The sequence below is a fragment of the Haliaeetus albicilla genome, chromosome 1, assembly GCF_947461875.1.
Source record: "Haliaeetus albicilla chromosome 1, bHalAlb1.1, whole genome shotgun sequence".
NCBI lineage: Eukaryota > Metazoa > Chordata > Aves > Accipitriformes > Accipitridae > Haliaeetus > Haliaeetus albicilla.
In genome coordinates, this window is record NC_091483.1 from 12737303 (window position 1) to 12756100 (window position 18798).

The 18798-nt window shown below is 35.8% G+C and overlaps 1 long non-coding RNA gene across 1 annotated transcript in view; it reads right to left on the bottom strand.

The window, feature by feature from the left end:
• Positions 1-838: 838 nt before the first annotated feature.
• LOC138684667 (uncharacterized) overlaps positions 839-18798 on the bottom strand; it is a 29860-nt gene continuing 11900 nt past the window's right edge. Inside the window, exons 3-4 of the long non-coding RNA XR_011323908.1 lie at positions 13076-13160; positions 839-1550 (exon numbers count right to left, since the gene is read on the bottom strand). This is a non-coding gene — a long non-coding RNA (uncharacterized lncRNA). The remainder of the gene's footprint in view (positions 1551-13075; positions 13161-18798) is intronic.

Below are 18798 nucleotides of genomic sequence, written 5' to 3' on the forward strand. Positions count from 1 at the left end.
ACTGGATTTTTACTTCCAAGCTAAAAAGATTCTTTGATTTTGGTGGCCATCTTGATGCAACCATTCCTGCCCAGCTGGATGCCATTAAGAATCACAACCAGATTGCCACAGGGCATCCTGACAATGGTATTTAAAAACCCATTAAGACAAACCTTTAGTGTGACTGAGAGTTTATGAAATTAAATTCAGAAGGAAAAAGGCTCACTTCCAAATTAAAATAGCAGAAAAAGACCTTATTTTAAAATTGTTCCAAAGGAGTTTATATAAGGCCATTTGCCTATTCCGTTATGATTTTTTATTTTTTTACAATTATGGGCAGCTGGTGGGGGGATGGAGGGATGCAAAGGGAAGAGGAAAAAACAAAAGTAGTAACAGGATCCTGTAAAATGAGTATGTTGTTTGTAAGATAGGAATAACATTAGAATTCAAAGAAAACATGTTCAAAGTTTGCTATTTCATTTTAAAAAGACCTACATACTAAACAATAAAAAGCACATTTCAAATTTAAAATTAATATTTAAATTACAAAAATACCCATAAAGTTATCATTAGTTACCAAGAATTTATCTCAATGTAAGAAGACTATTCAATTATTCTTTTCATTAAACGATTGCAGAAGCCATGATCATACGCTGCTTTTATAAGCTTCCTCATAGGCAAGCTATATTACATAGTTATTGGGTATAAGACAAATCAATAACAAATGGAAAGACATGGTAGAGTCACAAAATTTAATTTTATGAATGTATGATGTGGATTTCCAGTACTGGTAATTTGAGGTATAGGAACACCAACTTTTAGTTTGGCCTGTAACTCCTCTTTCTATGCTTTTCCAAATTTATTTTCCAGATCAGGCTTAGACTACATTTTCTCCTATAATGTTTTTTGATAACTTTGATAAAAGAGCATAATAGAAGCTCATTTCTAAAACACAGACAACAAACAAAATTACATGTGTAAAGTAAGCAAAGATCATCTAATTCATACATAATATTTAGATTTATAAAGGCAGCATAGTTGTATTTCTTTGTTGTCAGGAGCTTCCCTCGTATCACATTCAAATCACAGAACGAGAGAGATCTCTTGGGAGCTTCTTCCGCCTCCCCCTTCTTCAACTTATACTTCATATTACTTAATAATATTTTGCACAGAGGTTTCTACTGATTAACAGATAGCCTACAACTTTTATTAATAAACAAATGAACTCACAGGAAGGAAGTAGCTAGTCAGGCTTTTTGACTTCATTAACACGCATTGTATGTGTAGCAATAGAAGTGTGAGATGCAATATTTGCTATAAGAATGATACTTCAGGGAAAAATAATGATGTTCAGTTTATGCTCTAGAAGTTTGAATAGAAACTACTAAGTACTAAGGGAAGTCAAATAGGCCAATAAATTGAAAATAAAGAAAACAAGAAAAACATAAAAAGGTAAAATACCAACAAAACACTGAATTTTACAAAGTAATCAAACACAGTCTTACCCATTTATTTAGTCCTGATATTTCACATTAAATCCTCCACACTTACTTGGAAATTATGTATTTACTCTAAAGAACATGTAAAAAAGAATATCCATCATTATTTGTCAGAAAACATGAAATTAATTTGTGATGATGACTAATAATAACATGAAACTGAATTGGCACTATTTGAAAATTTTGTTGGCAATGCTATTGAAATACATTTCAATTAAACATAACAGGTTGAATCTCATTCACAATATGAAAATTCTTTGCTTTTTATTATGTCTCTTTGTGTGAAAGCAAGTATGTCTAGGCCTACTAATTTCAAAAGCTGCATAACTGGGTTTTAATTTTATCCAGTTCATTAAGTACAGAAAAAAAAAATCATTTCTTTGTATCTAAAACTAAAGTATGGAAACTCTTGGATGAACTTAAACTGTGTATATATATAACTGGTGTATGTTATGTCACAGACATGAACTTCAGTTCTGTTAGACAGTTTTAGCTTAAAAAAGGATGCGGAATAATACGAAATGTCAAGTATCTATTTTCCATTTTCAAAGAGGTTTTTGAGTATTCTGTTTCAATGTCTTCAAAGTGAAACTTAGCTCTTTATCTCAAAGCACCCTTCTTTCAGACCCTGACTTAAGTTAGAATAACAACACAACATGCAAACAAACCAAATTATTTTAAATTATTGGTCAAATACAATCCTTTACTATATCCCCCTTTTCTTTTTTTTTTTCAGTTGATCTTCCCCTTCTCCTACAAATAGCCTTTACACCTCCTGCCAGAAATATTTCCTAACTTTTCATGCCACCTATTTTTACTATAACCTCTGGCCTAGACAATTCATCATCTACTAAGTTCTCCAGCATGTTGAACTGCCAAACAAAGTTTTGAGGTTACAGATAAACAAATAAAGAGAAGATGAGCTCTAAGGACCATTTTCATTTGTAATGACTTGGAGATTTTTTTTTTTTATACTGTGCCTTACAGAATTCTAATAAATGCTTAATTCTAATACCTTTTCTGCTGTTTCCATTTTAAAAAAGAATTTTCATGAATAAAAAATTATAACAGCATTTGCCTATATATTAAAATTTTTAAAAATCCAGTATATCTTCTTTATACCTATGATTTATGAAAATAAGGTTGCATACTTGCTGGTTGTTTCCATATATTCATTTAAGAGTTTATCTTTTATTTTATGAGCACTTCGCTCTGGGTGTTCAAAGGCTATGTATAGCTTTCACAGATGGAGACAAGAAGCAGTGAAGCATAGAGAGAAAGCAGGAGAGATTCTCACATGACTAACTCTGCTCTGCTTCTCATTTCATGTGAAACATCCCATGATAAGTAAGAGCTGCAGAACGTGCACATCCATATTCCACTTTTGACAACATCAGTATTTTGATCAGCCAACAGAATATTCAAATACATTCAAGAAACTAGATCCCTAGTGACCTGTGGTAAGGTGTCAGCACGCCTGCTGTTTATTGGCATAAGAGACTCAGCTGAGTAAATACAATCTGGTGTTTTCAGTGAAGAAAAAAAAAAGCAAGGAGACAGACAAATGTATTTGGCACTTGGCAAATATATTAAGTCTAAACCAGGAGGGGCTTTTCTCATATGTTTAAGGACTATAAAATAAGATATTGATATTAATGATGGTAGAGACATGGGACTAAGGAATAGCTAACTAGATTCAAATTGCAAGATTTTATACCTTTGGATGTCTAGTTACAAAGACAGTGGAATACATGAAATTCCTTTTGCTTTTATTTTGACCAAAACGAGTTCCCCAATACACCATTCTTTACACACAAAATATGAAGTAAGACAGTGAAACATCTGTAATAAATGCAGGATAAGGCCCCTAGTTTCAGGTTTTTCAGGGTCCACAATTAATTCTGAAGCTATTCATTATCTCTTTAGAGTGTTAGCAAACATTTTGTTGAGTCCAAAGCAGGGCTTTTTTCATAGCAGAGAGCATTCAACAAAATATGGCTACTGCCCCAAAGAGCCTGTCATCTAATTTATCAAAAGATACAGCAAATGAGAAGGAAAACAGTAAGAGCAACAACATAAATGAAGATGAGAAATAACGATAAGCACAGGTTAAAGTTAGAATCACTGGCAATATTATAAATTACATCTCAGAAGGCAATAATTTGCAATGTACTAGGATATGCTTCAGCTATAAATCGGAAAATAATGAATGTCAAGCACTGTTTTTCATCTGTATAACTTCATTGTACATATCCTTCTCTTATAGACCACAGCTTGAGCACTGAAGCAGCAACCTCATCTTCCACTAAAATGACTTTACGCAGTCTAGTAAAAGAACTAATTTTCAGGGATAGTGAAGTAATAATGCAAGTCTTCCTACATTTTTACAATCAAATATGACAAAGTCCACTGTCTTTTGTGGAAATTTCCTTTATCATCCTTTGCCAGCCTCCTGGAAAGGAGACTTTATGTAGTGAAAGACATATTCTAGCTCATTTGAAAGAATCACTCAACCACTTCTCATCTCTGCTGATCAGTCTTTCTTGCTATCTACATCCTCAGATCATTGCCAATGCAAAGGGAATTTCCTGAATTCAGATCACTTTGCATTTCTTGTATCACTCACCTGTATTATTGTCTCATTATTTGCTGGTGTAACTGAAAGATGTAGCTACATGAGAAATGACAAACATCAGAAGAGTTAAAGGTGACGCCTGCAGAAATGAGTCTGGACCTTCAAGGAGTTTACCAAATGGAAGTCCACCATTTTTTGCAGATGGATTGCATGATAAAAAAACCCTTATAGCTGCCTGCACATATGTACAGGTATTTGTAGTTTATTCACTACCTTATTTAGATTGGCAGTGGAAAGGGGATGCAGGGAGGACTAGAACTGAACGTTTCCATATCCCAATATATTGTTAAGTCAGATCCTCTAGTTTTGTAAAGCAAAATAACTAACTCCATTTATGGCTACAACATAAAGCTACTCTATACAGAGCAAGAACCTAACTTCATATTCTCATTTATGTTCTAGATTCAGACCCACAGTCCCTCCCAATTTCTGGTCATCAGGAGATTCTTATCATTCTCTGAAAATAAACGATTGGTTAATTAGACTGAAACCAGAAGATCACTGCATCTGGCATTACCCAGTAAGAGTCTGATCTTGATGCTTTCGTAGTTTCTTCAGAAAAGGTAGTAGGGGACAAGTACCAATGACAATGATAATCTGTTTTCAAAGAAGGATGTCTTCCTGGGTGCAAGCCAGGCCCAAGTCTCTGCTGAGTTTTAGCAGGGATTCTTTACATGAAAAATGTCTCAGGGAGTGAAGGGTTATAGAAAAATTAGTAGGAAAACTAAACTGACCAAATCCACCAACTAACCCAGAAAAGCTGAGGCTCTATGAATCTTGAAATAATTTTATGGTGACTTCCTAGTGTGTGATGAAATGGAGTACTAACATTAATGTGATATGAATGTACCGTTAATACCATATCTCAGGTATGGACAGTGATTGAGTTCAGAATGATGACCACAATGGATAGCTTTTCATGATTCATTCATGAATTACAGTCCCTAATACTAGCACTTTTTCAGAGGCTTCAGTCATGAATATATTTCTTAATTTTGTTGATTTAATGATTAAAAAAAAAACCACACTGACTTAATTACAGAAAATAATTATAACCGCATGTTAGAAAACTATTTTTTAAACATTGTACATATCCTATGTAGCCCAAGGGAAGGTGAGGTGAACGGTATATTACAGCATTATGTAGTCAACAGCAGTTTAAACTAGTTCCAAGACTAAACCAGGCACTACATTACCCTAGTGTAGTTTAAATTAGTGCCTTTGGTGCAGTTAAATACAAATTTATCTTTTCTGGTGTATTTTTTTGTTTTCTCTTCTTAACATGCAGTATGCATAGGTAAAGTTTTCTGGAAAAAATAAGTAAACCTAAAGTCTACTATTGCACTTTCAGTTGAGCATCTTCAGAAGACTTAAGTGTTCTCTGCTGTAAATAAACCCATTTCAAGATGGCACAGAGAAAATCTTTCTCCTAGCTGATAACAGAAATGTTTCTTTTACTAAAAGGTGACTAAACAACATCTACTTGCTTGTTCATTAAGTCTTTTTCAGGATGGTGACAGTTGTTCCGGAGGTTTTTTTATTCTGTTTTCCATATAAAGTTTTTAGGCCTCAGGAATTAGGAATGAATTTATTGTAGTGAAGATAATCCTTTCTATTCAGCCTGTGATAAAGAGGTTGTGAAATTACCCACTATATAACTTTCTCCTGATTCCTGAGGGCTTAGCCTTTTCCCTAATGTTCATCTGTTATATTTAGATCAGCACTGAACCTTAGAATCATAACATGTATTTCCTAAGGTTGTTTCCAAGTGTCTTTATTATTAATCATTTAGACTCTCAAATACCACTTTCTTCTCCATTTCTTCAACATCTCCCCCGCCCCGCTTTTATGTTCCACAGTTTTGCCTCAGTCACTATTTTTTTCTGTGTTCCCTCATATTTCTGACTACTTACTCTTTATCTTTGTTATAGCTCCATGTCAACTTACTGGAATGAACAGAGGCTATCAACTTGAAACCTCTCTTCCTCTGAGCTGATTTCAATCAGTTTTCTTCCACTTGGCCTATAGTCTAATTTTATTCAAGCCTAATTTCAGCTTTAATAGTACTGCCTCAGCAGAAACAACCAAATGTATTTCTGAAAGGGAATAAGAAGCAAATCTGTAGAATGTGTGAAAGGTAGAACAATACTTTTGCAGCTCAGGATTGATTCTTCTTTGGTTTGTAACATGTCTCTGCAGGAAATGTGAGAAAATAACCTATCTTAGCCTGAGTTAATAACTTCTTTTCTGGTTTGCTTTTTTTTTCCATGGGGTTTCGGTTTTCCTATCCTACCTGACAAAATGAGAAAGGATAGCTGGAGGATGGAAGTAAACATATTGTTTAAGACAGTAAAAATGTAATGGAATACTGTTCTGGCAAAAGAACCAAAGATCACACAGCTGATGTTGACATTAAAAGTTACTGTTGTGTTGTTGACAGCAAGTATTACCCTCTTTGAAAAACACTGACTAGCAAGATAAGAGAAATTAAATTACTTTGGGCTACTTGCTGTTTTGATGTTGTGTGCTACTTTTCTCTAACTGCTTCACAAGAAAGCCCCAGACTTTTCTATGCAGGAAGCAATGTATATCTTCTTTCACCTATACTTGATTCGCTGAGCTTTTGACCTTGGAGTTCATCACTGTATCCTGCAGCACAGCAACAGAGAAGCCATGCTTTGCGCATTCAGGCATCCCACAGCAGTGCTTTTTAGGGTCGCTCCTCCACTGGGTGGAATAAGCAAGGAGGAAGAGGAAATAAATAATTATGAGAAAAGAATTGGTCAGGATTGCAGATAAATCGAAGCCTTATGGGATTAGCAGAACAATATGTGTACTTCAAAAAATTGCAGAAAAAAGACAGAACCGCTGAAAAATTGGGTGGAGGTGGGAGAACTATACACAAAGCAAGGAGGAAGGTTGTATCTGGTACTCTGGTGACAGTGAGGAAACTGTCAGGGGAGGAGATGGGTGGGAAAGGCTGTAAGGATTCCCTGAAAAAGGTGGTGATGGAAAGATTGCATGCAAGGGATTTGAAGAGGAAGAAATGCAGAGGGAGAAATCACTGGTGTGTACAACCAGCCTGGCATTAGGAAGTAAAAAGCCTGTACCTTTCCATAGGGCATGTATGTTTACCAAAAGGCTGGGACCTTCAATCACATTCTATGTGAATATGCCAGTGACATAATTGGTTTACTTTTGCAAAATGGATATACAATTATGTATGAAATTTAGCAGTCTGTTTTCCCGAGAAATTATTTTATTTGATTCTATAATGTAATTAGATCAATCCAATATTCAGGTATAAATCCCTTTTCCCCTTTTAATATTTGTACATTCATTTGTGGAATAGTATATGCAGCAGGCTTTTATCCAAAGGCAAAGTAACATTATTAAACAGACTAAGCTGCCATAGCCTGGAAGGACTGTTGGAAACCACAGAAAACTAAACAAACTTCACTGTTTATTCATTGGGGTCAAACCTGCAGGCATGAAAACTGTATTAAAGTGCGTTCTTAATTTTTAATTTCCCTACTATCTGTCAATACGTTAAAAATCACAACATCCTTTTCCAGTACAACAAATATATACACATATAGTGGAAGAGTGTGCTTACATATAAGTATATTAAAACTTCTTTTAAATATTGGCCAGGAAAAACAACGTTGAAAAAACCCAAGGTTTCTGTGACAAAACAAAATCAGTACAAACCAATTTTGGTTTGCATCTCATTAAGAGATTTACGTGCCCTAAAGTGAAAAAATATAAGCAAAGCAACAAATTCCAGCTCTGAAAAATGTCCATTCTTTTATGACTTGCTCCAACAGTAAAAGAAATGCTTTTCTTTTTACCTTTCTGACTGCTTCTTGTCCCCCATTCTCCATCTTGTGTCAAGAGAAGAAGATGACTGGGGTGCAGCAGGCAGGAAAGCAAATGCTTTTCATGTTTTCACTGCAGTGTACTGTACATAATTCCTGGGGTCTCTTTCATTGCCAGAGAATGTACTTAGAGAACGTGACAACACTGCAGCCTTTTTTCTTCTGTCAAGCACATGTGAGTTATCAAATAAAAGATTTGAGATTATAACTGAAAAAGAAAAGGAAAGCCTTACAGAGAAGCAGATGCTACAGCATTATATATTCCAACTGTACACTGTGCTATGCATGGCCAGCTGTAGCAGGAAAACTGCTTATTTTAATGTTACACATTGGTCTTCTGTGCAGTGTCACAGCATTACAACATCTGGCTTTCCTCCTCTGTCTGCACTATTTGCTGTAGCCACCTCATGTGCCTACTTACTGACATTCTCTGCTCTCTGGAAGTAGCTTTTGCTGAGGGAATATGCATCTTTTTCTGTTTGTTTACAGGCACTACACACTTCATAACCACAGTTGCCCCTCAGCACAATTCAATTTTCTCAAATAACCTTAGTGCTTCAGCTACCAGTTACTGTAGAGAGCATTTTCACTGTTTATTGAAAAAAAAACCCCAAAACAAAACTCGACGTTAAACCATAATATTTTGAGCAAGTGTTACATCAGGGAAAACTCTACATATAAAAGGATGTAGGAAGTAGAGAGTTTACCCATTGTTTTCAATAGTCATGAGGAAGTGATTCTGCTATCTTGCTCTGCTGTAGTGATATACAGTAAAGAACATTATGCATAACCCTGCACAACCTTGAAACAACTGATATTTATAAATTTGAATTCCATCCATGCCTGGATAAGTGTAATGGAAATTTTCTCAGTCATATTGTGATCTTAAATAGGAATTTGAACCAAGCTGTATTTAAATAAGATGAAGAATACCACATATTCATTTTGTCTTGAAATTTCTCATCATCTTGTTCATAATCATACAATCTTTTTAAAGATTATGAGGTATAGGTATTGTAACCTAGAAAACAAATAGTACAAAAACCTTTTCTATTAAAAAATGGGATCATTAGCCCTGCATATGAAAGAAAAACTTTTCATTATACTTGCACCAAGCATCAGGTTGGATTATTGTTATAATGCTTGAAAATGACATGCTGCCCAATTTACTCTTTGGAAGTACTTCTGCCAAAGGAAAACCTTTCTGTTAAGGGATGTTAAGAGCCGTCGCCTCCTCTGGCAGCTCTGGCCCAGGACTCCCTCCTCACCCAGCCGCTGGAGCCTAGCCCAGAGCACTCAGGGACCTGGGGTCTCTGCCCAGGCTGAGGGACACGGCAGCTGCTGCTGTCCCATTTATGGGTTCAACCAGTGCCGAAGCTGAGCATGTATCCAGTGGCTGGCTCGCACTCCCACTGGTACCCCCTCGTAGTTGGCACTGAGTGCTAGCAATGCTCACATATAGGATAGAGAGTGAGAGTATGCAGAGATAGTTAAGAAAGGATTTAACAAGAAGATAGGAGAGACTGTGGTGATCAGGCTTAGTCAAACAAGCGTAGTGACTGGCCCCATTTTACCCATGACCAGCCCCTTTTATCGCCCTGTCTATTTCTCCTTTGTTGCTTCCCCATTCCCTTCCCCTGCATGTTCCCTCCTCAGTTTGCCCAGTCCCGCTGACCTCCCCCCCCAACATTTTGAACCCTCAGGTTTCCATCCTTATCGGCTGCAACGTCCTGGTTTGCATGCAGTTTCTTGATAGCCCATCAATTAGTGTGACTGACAAGGTTTGTTTCTTGGTTTGGTCTCTGTTATGTTTGCCTGTCAGGTCTGTGTCATCTTATCTACGGTTTACCCGTTTTTCCTAATTATCCCATTTGACAAGGTCCTCAATTAGATAATCTTACTGAAATAATCATTTCCAGATCCCGTACATAGCAAGGGAATAAAAGCCCTGTCATGTGCCTGCACTGTCACTGTCCTCTGGCATCCAAGCGCATCATGAAGGAAAATGTCGCTCAGTCCAAATGTAGAGAATCAAAAATTTGATCATTGAATGGAACGCAAAAATAAATGGGATCTATGGGAAGAAATCCTGTGCATGAGAAAGGAAGTGAGCAGGGAGCAGGTGAGTGAGAACTGAGGTAGGCTGTAGGGGAAAAAAGCTGATATTCAGTCTAAGGAGAAGCAAGGGGAACGACAAAGTCACCATGTAGTACCTGTAACCTTCTGATTACAGTGAGAATCCCTCCAGATCCCCCAGTGACAGCTGGTACTCTGATGTCCTCCATCAGCAGTGAAGATGTGTGAATCCTTCTAGCAACGTCTAGAGTTCATGGCTGCCAAAGAATCGATACACTCGGAAGATGAAAGCCCCTAGTATTACATTTGCTCTGTTAGCTCAAAGGCCAGAAGCCTGTTCTGGGGATTTAACGACTCCAGTGCTGTTGATGAGCTGGTTATGAGATATGATGGAATTCTTTTCTGCTCCTTGTTTGATTACATGTCCAAAATGTGTATATTACACTGATTGTTATTTGAAATTAATGTAATCAATAAATATAAATATAATAAACCTTCCATCCCAACCATACATACAAGCTTACTCAAAGATCTATACAAAATCAAATTTAAAGCAATAGAAAAATTGAGATAATGTCCACAACTAAAATTTAGTCTCATTGTACATATCTGTTATTAAACTACTTCCTGTTGTCAACTGATGTCATCTTCTTCACTTCAGAAAATCACTCTTATTCACAAGACCTTTACAGATAATGTACTAACATTGCATAGTCATATATGCTTTTTTATACCATCTATTTACTTTTTGTTGAATATGTAGCAAAAGGAAGAAGGAGCTTCAGAAATAAGAATAAGTCAGCTGTATCTGCACTGCAGATCTGGATTAGATGTTAGCCTTTTCCTTAGCAGCCCTATGAAAAGGTTTTATTCCAAACTTTATAATGGCTTTTCAAAAGCTTTCCTTTGCTAGTTCTTAAATCTTTGTTTTGTAGGTTTTTCCACTACAGATCCCAAGCAAAATTCCTGAGTATTTAAAAGAAACAGGGAATTCAGTCAAGGCCATATCCTGAGTGTGTACAGAATTAAACTGTGCCAAGCACATTGAAGAATAGGAGTTGACAGGCACCCCAAACTGGGCACTCAAAACTAGTGGATACATTTAAGCTTAATTTCTCTGCATGGCCATTACCCATCTGTAAAATGGAGATAATAAAATCCTTTAACCTTATGAGGATTTTGTGAATATAAAGTAATGCCTGACATTATATTAATGAGTTCCATTTAAAAAATAGCATAGAAAAATCAATAATTTCTGCTTAAAGAGTGCAGTCTGAATAGTTTGAAGTCAATAAGGCATGTCCACACACTGAACAAGGACAAGAGAACAAAATACTGAATACTCCTCATCAAGAAAGTACAGTCCCTGACTGAATGAGTCGGGGATCCCTTGTAAAAAAAAAAAATTCTGTGATGATGTAATTAAAGACCATTATAATGCATATGCCCAAGGGAGCCAAATGAAGGTTGCACGGGCAACTTTAATTTTAATGTTTTCTAATCTGAGTGCTTGACTTTGTGACCTTAATATTTTTTTAATATAATTTTCTGCTTATAATAATAATTACTTGAGTAGGCAGAGAGAAATTAAAGAGTTACACAAGATTTTCAGATGTGACCTGAAAAGCAATGGGCCTTAGACAACAAAGAAGAGAGCCTTGAAGCTGGCAGACATTTCAGAGACACTGAGGAGACAGTACTATTGCAGCAAGAAGATAAGCAAAGGGACAAGTGTAACACGAAGAGCTTCTCAGTCACCTGATTTTTAAGTGTTTATGACAATGACATATGAAATATTTACTAATTTTTCTTTCCCGACCACATAACATTCAGTCAGACTCCTGACGCTCTGAGAGTAAAATCAAAGTTCACTCGCACAGCATAGTTTTCTACAAACAAGGTTTTTTCAACAAGGCTCTTTCTGAGGAGGGAACAATTATAGTTAATCACCAGTTTTTGTTACCTCTCAAAAATCATGGGACATTGACAAAGGTTTTGCTTGTGACTTGGAGTGCTCCTCGACACTGTTAATGACAACTGGATCTTACAGAGCAGCCTTCATGAACTTACAATTAGTATCAGATCTTTTCTAATATATTGTAGATTTTTCTGTCTCACCACAAAAAAGTCATCTCACTGCAAAAACAAGGGAGGTGGAAGGAGCGATCAGCCCACTTTTAGTGGCTGCTATTTTTCCAGTAACATAAAAAGACAAAACAATTTACAAAGTGTCTTATCATATCTTTTCAAGGTAACAAACCATTGCTTTGTGGGACAATAAAAGAAAAACAGTTATGCTACTCTGTGTTGCTTAAGGTTCAGATGGGGCTTTAAAAAGAAGCAGATATTTAGCAGAGGACTCTCAAAGCTATTTCTCAAATGTGTCTGGTATTTACAATGCTTTCTATATTTCTAGCACCTTCAAATGCCAACAGCATATTGTTTTTTCCACTTGTTTCAGAACTGTACAGCATATATTAATTAGGGATCAAGCTTAATGCCGATTCCTGGCACACCACTGCTAGCCGCAGACAAATGGAGTAGATCATACAGCTTAGGAAACAAAAGGGTGAGGGTGTGCCACATCTGTTCTCCAAGCAGTGAACAGTTGTGCCAAGACTAAGACAGTGGTGCTGCACACCGCGTGAGGAGAAGCCTGTACTACTGTACTCCTTTTTGAGCTATAAAATATACTCAAACCAGCTGTTTCCCTTCCCTCTTCCCTGCCCCACCTTGTGTCCCCCACTCCCCTGCCTGCCCCCCTCAGCAATTCAGAAAAGGACTGTTTCTTTTGCCTATAGCACCTGATTATGCCACCTTAGGACTCACTCAAAAACATAGACTGACAATTACAGTACCATGGAAAAAAAGCCATTACATTAATCACTATGATTCATCCTTTACAAATTTTCCGCACTAAAGTAAACAGATTCTTGTACAGTAAAATAGTAGCCTCAACAGCAAACCAGGAGGGTTGCTACAGATGTTAGAGAATGAAAGTCGTGTACCTGTTGGATCTGGCAGAAGGAGAATCCAGATTTGAAATGGGGTGAACTCAGTCTAGCCAGGCACAAGTGTAGCTCCAAGCAGCACCTAAAACATAATGTTCACACTTGAATTAACTTCTGTTCACAGCACGTGTCCCCTAACAGTTCTGTACCCTAAGATTAGTACTTATATTAGCAGATACTGTGAGGTAGGAGGATTCCCTAAACAAACTGACAGCATACACTGAAGAGAATATCGTACTTGAACATCCACATCTGTCCTGGTTTTAGAAGCTGGGAAAGAGGCCTTGGGAAATATCCCAAGTATTACAGAAATGATATAGAGGATGTTAAGACCCCAGTGTAGTTACACACTTACATGTGTCAATGCAGACATAAATTTAGGTCTTCCACTTTTGGACAAAATTAAAACTGAAAAGGCCTCTTTAATCTCCTCCAAGTAGCTAAATATTACTGAGATATATTAATGTTCCTATTCCATTTTCCTCTTCAGGGAAAGGGCAGATGTGGCTTCCAAAACTCAACAGTCTTAAGCTGTTTAGAAAGTTCTCTCAGTTCTTGTGAAATACATTCATTATCACAGTGGAATCCTTAGCAGCCATATCCTTAAAATTTTTTTTAAGAAATCCATGTTATTTTGACTCCTGCCCAACGAATTCCATCCCAATCCATATCTGAGGTATGCAGAGAAGACAGTGTAGTAAATGCTAATGATACCTTAACTGCAGCATGCCTATTTCATTCAGTAGATCATATTGAGTGATTTTGATTTTACACAGCATGAAAGAAAATAACAGATGTAACAGATGACTTAAGATGCTGTTAATTAATCTCTTAACACTAATCTGATTCTATTCATGAGTAGTGTGAACAAGGTGGAAAAAGACTGGACTAAAAGCCAAAGCGTTTAGAGAGATAAGCCTGGCTTTGTAAATAATTCACTGAATAGCCATAAGCACTTCCCTTAACCCCTTTACAACTCAGTTTCCCCATCATTCAAAAGATAGAATACTTATTCACCTGCCTTTTAAACCTGCAGTAGGGTTTTGAAAACACAATGTCACAACATAAATACTCAGTATTTTCTTTCAAATTTCTATACTGTTTCTTATTCAGGAATAACTATTTTTTTCCATAATGCTATAATTTATGTGAGAACAGAAGGTGTACTCCATGAATAACTGAAGACTCAGGAACGCCTGTTTTTATCCAAGTGAAATCATACACGAAGAAGCAATTCATGTCAAAGCCACATAATACAGTTTGGGAATTAAAAGTTAATGCAATTAAAACTATCAAGAAAGTGAGAAGAATACAGTTTTCAGGGTCTAAAGCCAAAAGCACACAACATGCTGCAGACAGTTTTGTAATCTTGGGGTGACTATCAGCATGGCAATGCGAAGTGTTATGCAGAATCTTCAAATACAAACTTTGCATCTGCACATTTATTTCTTGCAGTCTCTGAGGAGGATTTCTTTATAATGGTACAGGACAGAAACTTTGCAATGACTGATAATGAATTCCAATTGTTTTAATTAGGAACACAAGCATGTAGATTGAAAACTAGCTAAAAAGATGTAAACAGAAATAGCACTGAAACCTGAAAAAGAGAAAAAGGTCTTGCCTATTTGTGTGAGGACTGATATCAGATTTTGTTTTATTTAACATTTAAAGTCCTGCAATGAGGAGCGAATAGCATGTTAGTGACATTGATAACTGACACTAAGTTGCAAAGCTATGTGATCATTCCTGAAGATGGAAAAATTGTACAAAAGAGATCTAGTCACATTGGAAACCTCGGCAGATAGCAAAAGAGAATTTCTTGTGAGGCGGTGCAGCTATGGAATATTCCTCAATTCTAGGAAGAGATTTTTTAGAAATAGTAATTTATTAAATGTCAGATATGATTCAAATAAGATAGGATCCAAATAACGCTAGTCGCTTGCGCTTCATTTTTCTCTTGTTTATCACTCTGACATATTCACAAGGAATCCTAGGTTTACCTTAGCAGAAATCAGTAGACAAAGCTATCTTTAAAAATAAACACCCACAAAAAATCCCTCACGTATTTTCCATTATGGTTCCAGCTTTTAATTTTGTTTATAATAGTTTATAATAGATCAGGCTGGCTAAATCACCTTAGTTATGCCTTTTATACCTTTGATTGTCATATTTTTCAAGGATGATACATATCTAACTCTTACTGGTTACACAAACCACTCAGTTATACCTATGTCAAATTTCATCAACAAACATTACCTCAGCATGATTACAGTATTAGAATTCAGTTTTGCACGTATTAGCCACCATTAATTCTAGCAAGCAAAATACCTTATCAAAAGTATAATTCCTCATTTTTCATCTTCTAATAAATAAAGGCACTATATCTTTTTTAAATGTATACATTATTCAATTAATTTATCTATAGCAAACCACTTGGATCTCTATTTCTTTTGTTAAAAAATGAATAAAATTATACAGGGTCACTAAGTATATTAACAGCCATCTCTGAAAATAACAATAGGATTCAAATTAGAAATGCAAGTGAGCAAAACTAATTAGATGATGGCATGGGTACTTTCTAAGGTCTTGTGTACCTAATAAAGTAAGATTATGTACTTTGGGCTGACCAGCCCAAATGGAGTTGCTCAGGGCCTAGGTCTAAATGTGTGTTTTCCATCATGTGGGAATACACAGCTTAAGTAATGGTGGTGTTACTGGTACTAGCTACCTTACTAAGAAAGGCCAGAAGTCTCTCCTGTGTAGGGTGGCTAGCACGGGCTGGGGCACCGGATTGTTGAAAACAACTGTGAGATTCTTGAGAAGGATGTAATTTTTTTTCCCTGCCCACTTCTGGTCCCTAAGAAGTCTTATCTAAGAGCAATATCTGCTATTTAGTTCCTTTCCTGTGCTTGGATAGTAAAAAGGAGAACTTGTCAAGAAAGCAGGAAAAGGACTTCAGTTAAACTAGCATGTAATATTTTCATTTCTTATTTCCTGTGGCTTATTCACACATTCTAACTTATAAATGCATAATTAAACCACAGAGGATCGGGTACAATGCAAGTACAGTTAAGGATGAGAGTGTAAGACAAAAACCTTAAAACCTGCATGCATAATTTCAAGACCAGTCTAGTGACTCATAACAGCATAATACAGTGTGTCATGTTGGTCTATCCACTCAATCCCATGCTTTAATTTTGGTTTCCGTTTTGAAGACCTTTTAAAGATCATATCATTTTCAAAATAAGACTAGCTGACCAACAATCAATTACATATTTTGTGTTTGCTTTTGACCAGAGTTTTGGACTTTATTGATAGAATTTTGTTTTCTCTGTGGCAAAGCAGGTAATCAATTAAAGCATTTGTTTCATCTGTGCTTAACAGCAACAAAAAAGATTATTTTTCAGCTTAATTTTAAAAATGTCAGAGAAACACATTTGAAAAACATTATCTGAAGTACTATTTTATACAGGCTGCTGAGAGATTAATATATTGTCAAGGCAATAAGCTACATGCTGTTGACTGTTTTTTTCAGTACCTTAAGAGAATTTCAGTGATATATGCTTTTCCAAATGCTAACATTTAGAACAATTATTGCATTGTTTTTATCAATTTATGAAATCTAAAAAGAACCTTTTCTTATTAGGTATGCTGAACCTTGATAAAACAAACATCAAACAAGCAGGGAATAATTAACTTCATTATCATGAAACTTTCATTTTACAATCTGCATCGTATTCGTCTAAGATCCTTTTACATTACATAACCATAAGCTTGTAGGTTTGTTTCAAAGGGTTTTTTCCTTTGGGGTTTTTTTTTTTGGGGGGGGGGGGGGGGTAGCAAAAGGCCTTTTCCTTTTTCTGTTTCCTTATTCATGATTTTTTCCAGTGACATAAATAAAATCCTCAAATTACTATTTCAATCACTGTCATAAAATTATCTCATCACATACTGTTTCATCATACACTACTTATCTCAAGATAAATAATTTGTCAGGGAAGAGTAATCAGGAACAGAATGCTCCTAGCGCAGCACTGTTGTATGGCACCACCTGAAGAGCTATGCACTTTATCATAAAAGCAGTTGGACTACAAAAAACAATCTTCAGATTTTAATTTATATTCTTCAGTTTATATGCAATATATTTGCAACTTTTTATCATTATAATGCTGTCCTATGGTAACTGCTAAAATATCAGGGTTTAGACACGCAAGGGATTGCACCCGAGTAATGGATTGGACATGCTGGACTCTTCAGAAGTGTCTTCAGAAATGGAAGTTTTCAATGAAATTATATTTATGTGTTATATCTGATAGTATCATTGTCCACAATAGAAAATGTCAAATTATCACTCACTAATAAGAAGCCTGTTGTATTTATGCTGAGATTCAGATTTGATTTTTTCCATAAAAATCAGATGTAAATAGCAGAACACATTGACTCAGCAGTGAAATAATGTTATTTACTTAATTTTTTTAAACGTAAATTTAATGCCTGGGTGGTACTGGATTCAATGACACTGTATGAAGTTTTTTTTTCATCTGAACTGACACAATTACAATAAAAATGTCACTTACAGGAATATTTCCTGAAGTAATTATAAACTATGCATTTGAAATTTACTTAGTGTAATATTATTTTGCACATTTAAATCAAAATATATATGGATCTATCAAAAGAGTCCTTCAAAGAAACAAGGCTTGTTTATTACTTTTCACTAGTTTAAGAAGAGTACATTAAAGAAAAGCTAAGTCCTCACCTTCTGAAGTATTCCAGTAGCTGATTTAAAAAATTTTGATACTTGATCTGCTGAGGGTAGTTTTCAGTAAAGACTGAAAGAAAGCCTAGTAATTAACCTGTTCTAGTTCTTAAACAAGACCACTTCTACCCTTTACAGACCCAAGAATCCAAAACTGGACAAATCTCAGTATCACAAGCAGGATTAAAACATAACGCCTAGCCTTCAACACTATAATATGAGACTCTCACTACATAAGACAACTATTTCATCTCATTAACTATAACAAGATGTCTATTACCCAGACCATCAGCATTTAAAAGGATTTAGGGTTTCCATATCCAAAGTGGCTGGTTAATAACAGTCCTTAGAGCTTACGCTAGCTGAAAATACAGCAGTTCAGTCTTCTGCTAGTCTAGGGAGAGAGAAGGGCACTGTGATTTATAGGATTAAAGAACTGAATATAATTTAACGTAAAGTCTTGTTTCTAAGGCTTTTTATGAGAAACTGTCACATTCTTTCAAAATTTTTTCATGTGATTATTATTTTACCAAGAGGACTCTTTTGAATAACCATCAGCACTACGAATCCTCTTCTAGCCCTGCCTTGCTGAGAAAATTAATATGAACTTTTGGAAAAATTTCTTCAACAATTTCTGATTAACTACCAAGTAGATACCATGTACATGGTGTCTCTACAACATCACATTTTACATTTACAAGAGTGCTTCCTCCTCAACAATAATTTAGCCTGGTGACTGAAACCTTGATGTTCATCAAACTCTGGGGTAAAGACCTTCATGTTAGTGTCTCTACATCAAAACTCACCTATCATTAAGCAACTAAATGGACTATTGCTAACACTTTACATTTAATCATAACATAACGTGATTTTCCTAAGCCTTGGCTTTTAGAATAAGGATACCTGTCTCTAAAAAGCTTTCAGTATTCACTATTCTGAAGACATATCTAAAAATATTGCA